The sequence below is a fragment of the Tupaia chinensis genome, unplaced genomic scaffold (assembly GCF_000334495.1).
Source record: "Tupaia chinensis unplaced genomic scaffold, TupChi_1.0 Scaffold138683_1, whole genome shotgun sequence".
In the NCBI taxonomy this organism is placed as follows: Eukaryota; Metazoa; Chordata; class Mammalia; order Scandentia; family Tupaiidae; genus Tupaia; species Tupaia belangeri.
Window position 1 is genome coordinate 294,379 of NW_006198576.1, and position 8,673 is coordinate 303,051.

The following is an 8,673-nucleotide window of genomic DNA, read 5'->3' on the forward strand; positions in this document are numbered from 1 at the left end:
AAATGTGGAATTGTTGGGTGCATTTGGGTATGGTGGAGAGGGATTTACTTGCAGGAATAGCTAAGGTCTTCAAAGACTGAGGGGGTGGCCAGAAACCCAAAGATGGGAGCAATAAGCTCAGGAATAAGGGTATATCTGTGGGTTAAGAGCTTCAGTGGAGCAGGGACTTTTACAGGAAAGAGTAGGAACTGTGTCATGAAGGAGCATTGGCGAGCAATAAGCACGATCCTGAGGCACATTTGGTGTGAGAGAAAAACAACCAGCGGCACTTAAGCCTGACTTGGTTCAACTGTGATGCTTCAGTTACTGCTGAACATGTTCAACAGCAGATTCTTGAGAACATCTACTGCACAGGAGAATATACTGGCCTCTGTTGCTCTCCCAAGACCCACTGTGGATTAAGACAGTGGGCTCCACACCTGGAGGTTCAGCTTTGACTAAACAGATGATGACTACCTCATTATCCAGAGTAAAGTCCACCTAGCGTATGTGCATTTGGAAAGTCTGAATCTGTGACTTGTGTCACAACAGCACCAAAAGAGTTAAATTAGAAAAATTCAATTATGGTAAAGACATCTAAAAAATGGATATGTTTATGAATCTCTGTGAAGAGATGGGAAGGGTTTCAAGATAACTAGCAGACTTCAGGCATCCAATTCAAATTTAGAGATTCTATATCAGTCTGTAAACTTCTACAGGTCAGAAACAGGTCTTGTTATCACTGATCTCCAGTAGATGGCTACGAGTCATTATCTGGAAATAACAATTTATGTTCATGCTTACTTAAATTGGTAATAGAAGAGGGAAAGTCAGATAGTATTGTCTCATTTATGCTTACAAATTGAATTTCACAAGAATATCATATTCTCCACAAATTGTATCTACCATTTAATAACTGGTATTTTATTACGTTTTTATTTGAATTTTTCTATGAATTATTAAAAAAATTAACCCTCACATAATGATTAGCATAAATTGCAAGTCCACACAAAGCTGTTTACTTATTGTTCTGTAAATTGTCATTCATCAAATCAACAGAAGAAATACTAAGTAGGTTTTAGAATTTTTCTTTAAAAAAAATATCAGGGGCTAGCAAGTGGCATAGTGGTTCAGGTGCTGTACTCCCACATGACTGACTATAGTTTGAGTCCCAGACCTGGTGGCTTGCTTTCTCACTTTCCCTCTCTATCCTTCTCTGTTTCTCTCTGGCCAAATTAAAAAATAATAATACATTTTAAAATTCTAAAACATTTTTTGTAAAAAAAAATCAGTAATGCTTATTAGTCAAAATGTGTAATGACATATGTGTTTAAGCACTATGTGCATAAAAATCTTGAAGAATTACATACTTGAAATCAGGAAAACTGATTTAAAATCAAATGAATATATTTTCTTAATATTTACAAAGTTACATGAAAATGTGAATATTTAAGGAAACATCTTATTTACCCTCCCTTAAATTCAGAAGCATGCAATAATAAACATTACTTGAAAGTAGACTAAAGGAAACATATTTCATTATACTTAATATTTTATTTATAAGTTCTGCTTTGTAGAGTCACAGAGGCAATGAAAGGCTTAAAGCAGTATGTAATATTTTACACATTTCTAATATACATACTTCTTTTAAAAACATATTAAGATTATTACTGTGGAAGTGATTCTATGAGCTCATTCCTTTATCCCATGATGGGTTATTTTTATACATTTAGTATTTAAAATTTTGACTTAATAATACATTTTCGGTTATCTAGAATGAAAACTTCTTAAAATATTTGATTTTTATCCACTTAGATGACTTCAATAATACATTTTCCAATTAATTATTCAATAATAATTAGCCATTTTTTATTACATACATTATTCAGGATATGGCGCATTTTATTCAACTGTTCTGTGTTTTCCTGTGGCATTTTATTTTAATGCATTGAAAATGTTTGTTTCATTTGTCCAGTTATTTCTGTTCTTACTAAAATAAAAATTCAACCAGCTGGTTATTTATGGGTGAATTTTCCAGCTCTAATTTGATGTTGAAAAATAGTTTAATAAATGCATCTCAAAGTTGCAGGATTGATTATTAAGCAGATTATTAATATGGATGAAAATTTTAAATCTGCTATTCTGTGGCTTATGTTGTTATATATAAATATAGCTTTAGGATATTAGATATAGTACCTTCTGTCTTCAAATTCTTCCTGCATATTTATTTTTCAACTTGTCAAAATTTTTAAATATTAAATTCTATTACCAAACACACCATGGCGATTGTCCAAGACACTGAACCACTAGAAAATATTACATAATCACCTAAAAATTTTAACTATCAAAATCAAATACCACTGTATACTACATTTCCTGAATTATTATATGTGTTCTGTATAGTGAGCATAGTTTGTTTATCTGGAACTATTCATTGATCAGTTCTTATTTTTCTCAGATACAGTCTCACAATATCACAATCCTTTTGCCTCAACCTTTTCAGTAGCCAGGACTACAGACATGTGCCCCTGCACTCTGCTACATGACAGTAGTAGATATATCTACTCATCGTTTGAAAAGTCTAATAAAGTTGCTTTACTTCCCAGAAATTCAGGAAGTAAATGACTCTGAAGATAAGAGTAATAAACCTTTTAGAAATCACTTGTTTTCTTGGGAACCAGCAGTTAGCATAATGGCTATGTCACTGGACTCCCACAGAGTTGACCACGGGTCGCGTCCCGAACGCGGTGGCTTAATACCCATGCTGGGCATGTGTGCGTGTGTGCCCAAGATCCCGAGAGGAGAATGGAGGAGAAGGGATTGCGGCGTGGCCATCCCCCCTGGTGGGTGATTTCTCGCTTTCTGTCTCTCTGTCTCTCTCTGTGTGGCGAGCACATGCGCCCTATAGTGAAAAACCTCTAAAAAAAAAATCACTTGTTTTCTTAATCTTTGTTTTCAGTACATTTGAAGATGGTGTTAATCAATTACTCAGTTGAGAATCATCGAAAATAAATATTTTATTGATTCCCTATGTCATTTTAATATTACTTAGAAGAAGATCAAACAATTGAATGACTTTACCATAATAAAATTACCCTTTTTGTGGGAGCTTGTGTACATATATATATATATATATATGCAAACAAAAAAAGACTTCAGAAAGTTTCTGGAAAATAGAATTAAAGTATGAGTTTATTTTGACGCAAAAAAATTTGAAATCCACCCGTAGATTTTTCATAATACACATTTTTCATAAGCATTTGAAGATTCTCTTAAATACATGCATAAATTTTACGTATGTACATATGGTTTTCTTTTTTTTGAAATTGCCAGAGGGAGCATGTGTTCACCAGAGAGAGTCAGAGAGAGAGAAAGAGAGACAGAGACAGAAAAGCGTTCTCCAATGGGTAATTATCATGCTGCAATCACTTATCCGTTTCCCATTCTGCCAGGATTTTGAACATGCCTGCTCATGAATCTGGCTATGGTCTTCAAGCCTTTAAGATCTGAACAGTGGTCAGCCATGAGGCTTCTTAATTACTAGGCTATGTGACCAATCCATGGCTTCCGAACACTGTATTTTTTTTTTTTTTTTGGAGAGGTTTTTGCTATAGGGCACGTGCGCTCGCTAGACAGACAGAGAGAGACAGAGATACAGAAAGCGAGAAATCACCCCCCAGGGGGGATGCTCACGCCACAATCCCTTCTCCTCCATTCTCCTCTCTGGATCTTGGGCACGCACGCACACTCGCCCAGTGTGAGTTTTAAGCCACCGGGTCCGGGACTCGAACTGCGGTCGACTACGTGGGAGTCCAGAGACATAACCATTACGCTAACTGCTGGTTCCCCTAACACTGTATTTTTAAAAGTTAAAATTTAAAAAGGGACTAGATCTGTTGTTAAACCTTATCTCATTCATGTTGTACATCACACATGAATTATTTTTAAAGCACCATTCATATAAAGAGATGCCATTCTAAGAAAATTCACTTTTCAGGTTTAATAATTATGAAGATTTGTAATATATTAACCTTTAAACTCTTATATTCTTATAATCTAAAGGTTAATATATTATAGGGTATGAAGTCACAAAATAGAAAGGAAATTTTAAAATTTTAATATATACACTTTTTTTTTCTAGAGAAACACGGTAAGTATAATAACATTTTTTTCCAACGATGAAAATACATTGTTCTTAAATAAAATTTTGTGAAAGAGGTGGAATGAAAATAGGAATTCAAAGAGAAAAGAAAAGATGTAGCATTTCCAAATGTTAGAAAAGAGCTTAAGGTATATTTACAATTGATAATGAGATCTCAAAATATATAGCATTTGGCGTCCATCAATCCATTTTTTTAAAGGAACATAGCAATTTTATTTTTAAATGTTAACATTTACAGCAATCTGTGAATTATACCATCCACGTCTTTTTAACTTGCAATGAAAAATTTTAGATGTTCTCTACCAAATGTGGGAGGAAATGTAAAGTTTTCCAAAATTTTCTGTGGAAGAAAAAAGGGAAAAAATGAAGATGATTTCACACAAAAAAATGAATATTTTAGTTTTTAGATAACCTTGGGGTCCTAAATGAGAACAAAGCACAGGGGCTTAAGATTTCTGCATGGTTTGACGGGGATCCTTAGATAATCACAATTACAGACAATTGACATGTTTTATCCCTTCTGGGGCTAACTGATTAACAAATTTACTTTTCAATTAACCTTTTCAAATGCTTTTTATGTGCCAGGCAATGTGCTAGGTGGAGGAGAACATGTAATTTTTGCTTATGACGTTAGTAAAGGTTGATAATAAGAGCTTATTAAATAAAATAACAAATGACCTTAGTAACAGAGCTTTTATGTGGAGTTGCTAATAAAGATAATGATTCCTTAATAACATCTGGATCAGTATAACATGGGATTCTATAGCCTAAGTAGCTGCGAAACTAAAAGATAACCTTATGTAGTAATAAAAAAGACCAGGTTGAGGAGGTTGATAAAAAACTGAGTAAATAAAATAGAATAGTTGGGGCATTGCATAGTTGATCATGATGAGGGGAAGTTTTTTTTTTTGTTTTTTTTTTTTAGTTTATTTATTTATTTATTCCATGAGAGATAAGAAGAGACAGAGTGAGGCACCCCCCACTTCTACTGGGGTCTTCATGCTTTGACCCTAACCCCAGCCTCAATCAACCAAGATTATAGGCATGCATGTGGGTGCTCAGAGTTCACAAGGAAACCTTGTGGCCTTCCTATATGGTGTCAGCATCATGGAATGCTACACTCTTGCTGTGCCACTGTGGTTGACCAGTGAGGGTAAGCCATATATGAGGCTATTGTATATGAACTAAACTGGAAGTGGATGAAAACATGAATAATGATAATGATATTATAATAGAATATACTCTAGCTTTTAGATATAACATCAAATTATCTTAGTTACTCATAAACATTCCAAGCCTAAATTAAAATTCTTCTCAATGACACAGACACACAGAATGCAGGCATGTGCATGCATACGCACACACTCACACAAATGCACTTTAAGAAAGATAATGCAGTACGCTTTTTTGCTGTTTGCTCTAGGGCATGCACTCTAAGAGAGAGGGGAGAGTAAGAAATCAGCCCCCAGAGTGGATGGCCACGCCACACTCCATTCTCTTCCATTGTACTCTCAGGATTTCAGGCACACGCGCTCATGAGCCCAGCATGTTTCTCAAGCTGCTGGATCTGGAACTTGAACAGCAATGTCGGCTTTGTGTGTTCCAGGTGCCTTAAACACCATGTCACCTGCTAACGTGGGAATCCAGTATTCCTAAGCAAAATTAACATTTTAAGTTTATATTAGAAAATTCATCTTCATCATCAGTAGATTCGGGAACTTTCCAGCATATTTCCATCTTATTTTATATCAGTATTCCTTATTGCTACCTTTGTACTTTGGGCAATTAGATCTGTTTTTAATTTTTACCTTTAATTTAGTTTTTAGTTTTATTTACAACTATCAAATAACAACTCTACTTAAGGGCTATAACGTACAGTTATGATATATGAATATATTATTTTAATAATTAATGAAACAAAAAAAACTATATGCCTGTTTAGGCTCGGCATCATATAGTCTTTTCAAAAGTAAAGTATTCCATTACAAGCCTGATATGATTTTTCTTTTTATATCTCTATTAATACTTACATTATGCTGACTTTTCAGATTAGGCAAACATTCACAAAAAGTGTATTTCTTCAGCAGGTATATAGTTTTTTTCTGGTGTTTTTTTTTTTTTTTTTCTGTATCAATACTTCCAATTGCAAAAAATGAATATACTTACCTCTTTTTTACATTTTGTACTGAAAGCTCCATCCATAAGTCTGTATGTAAGACTAATTAATAAAACATTTATGTCTTTATGAATATGTCATTTTAGATGACAATAATAGTTTCCTAACAAGAAATTAGGTTTTATGATGTTTTTTCCTTACATCTACCTTAAACGCTAAGAATCGCTGTAGTCATTTGGAGTTATGCACAGCCAGATTTTTGGACAGGAGAATCTGGTCTTCAATTTTAGGGGCATGGTAGCTTTACGAGTTATAGATTTATCTCTTGCCTTAAGGGAAAGCGCCAGAACCTCCTCTATGTTATATTTAATCTCCTTGCTTCCTAACTACTTGTGCTTCGAAATAAGAAACTCTTATAGCTTCAAAGATAAGCAGGGCCCAAAGAGAAAGACTGATTTTCTGAGCCTGTACCATGCACATCAATGGTGAAGGAAGAGACTCCTTTACTCAAAGCGAAACAAATTGCATTCTCACTGTGGTTGTGTTTTTAAATTGTCCTAAAGCTCCACAGGTTAAAAAGAGCTGCCCAGTAAATTTGAACTTAGTTCTTCCATTATATATTTTTCTTATATAATTTAAATCCACAATAGCTCTTTGCAGTCAGAAAGAATGAGGAAGAGCCAGGATATCTGAGTATCATAAATATTCAAGACTTTAGGATTAGGCCATTCAGGAGGTTGTATCGCGTCATCGGCGGTAAGATGGATGGACGAGTTTGTACGCCAGAGCTCTCATTGCATCCATCTCTGCTGGCGGCTTCAGTGGTTTAGACCAGGCTGAACATTAAGTGTCTCAAAAGTATGGTGCATGAAAAAAGGAAGGAGAACGGCAAGGTGACTAAACTTGTTAAAATTCATAGCCTCAGAATATTGGTTACTAGGTAGGCCCTAGTAACATGGTTAAGTAGACACATTTATCTTTGGATCTCTCTGAAGAAGTCAAAACTGGACTCAGTAACTGCACTGCTGCATACTGCCCTAGGCCAATTGAGGAACTTATTACTGCTTTATCTTCTGTCTGTCTTTCCCAACGCAATCAGATCTGCATTAACCGGGGTACCCATCCCTTATCTCAGAGGCAATATACAGGTGGGGATGGAGGTGGCTCAGACGGAAATGGCTGTGGAGGGAGAGGAAGAAGGAGATCTGTAGAATGATCCAGAGAGTCACTTCCCTAGGTAATCATTTTAGATGTGGTGAAGTCTGAGACTACTGAGTCAGGCAATTTGGATACTTTGTGCTATTAACAGCTCATCTCTGTCAAGGCAAGCAAACTGCAGCCAGGCTGATACAGTAATAATAAAACCAGAGCCTGAAGTAGCAGGTCCAAAGTCAACAGAGATCAGATTTTGGTGCCAACCAACATCAGGGGGGCATTTAAAAGCTCTCCAAGATAACTTGACTCGCAACAGTCATTTTACACAGTTCTTAAAGCAAGAATAATCGTAGTGTTTTTATGTTCTTGTCTACAAATAAGATTAAGTGATTGAGAAATAATATCAATGGGAAGCTGTTAGGTATACTATATTCCAGACTCCATCTGCACTTCTGTACATTAAAAATTCTGAGAAACTAATATGCTAGTTGAAAGCAGATACCTTAAAGTTTTACCTATTATATCATATACTTTTGATTGGAAAAGGTCTATAGAAAATTAAATAAGTTTAAAAAGAAAAAAATCAAAGAAAATTACCAGTGTTTCTCAACTCTATAGTAGATTCAAGCGATGTCTTTATTATTATTATTATTTTATGTCAGAGTGTGTGTGGATCTAAAAAAGAGAGAAAGATTAGTGTCTCCTCAGTGGAGCCTGGTCATATCAAAATCCTTGCATTCCACTTACCCACCACGATCCTGGGTATACACATGCATGTACATGCATCTGGTGTGTTTTCCAAGCTCCCAGGGCTGGGATTTGAACCTCAGTCAGCCCTGTGTAATCCAGCTCCCTCCTTCCACACAGCCCTTAGCCATTGTGCTCCAGAGCCAGTCCCAAATCATGTAGAATTAGAATTATTTTAATGCCAAGAAACAAAAATCCAATTCATACTGGCTTTATGAAGAAGATACTTTGTTGATCGAAGACACCGAAAATTTTAAGTGTAGCACTGACTTCAAGGGTGGCTTTTTACTTGTTTTGTATAATCCATACTCCATCTAAGATAGAATAGATGAGTATATTTAAAAAAACCTCTTGGACCAGCAGATGGCCTAACAATTATGTTGCCAGACTCCCACATAGCTGAGCCTGGTTTGAGTCCTGGACTCAACAGCATAAAACTCAGCATGTGCGGGTGCATACCCAAAATCCCAAGAGGAGAACTGAGAAGAAGGGACTGTGGTGAGGCCATCCCCTT

At 35.5% G+C, this 8,673-nt stretch overlaps 1 protein-coding gene across 1 annotated transcript in view; it reads left to right on the forward strand.

Moving 5' to 3' along the window:
- The window catches only part of LOC102494318 (triadin), a 126,929-nt gene that overhangs the window by 73,642 nt on the left and 44,614 nt on the right, over positions 1-8,673 (forward strand). The gene's annotated exons all lie outside the window — the stretch shown is intronic.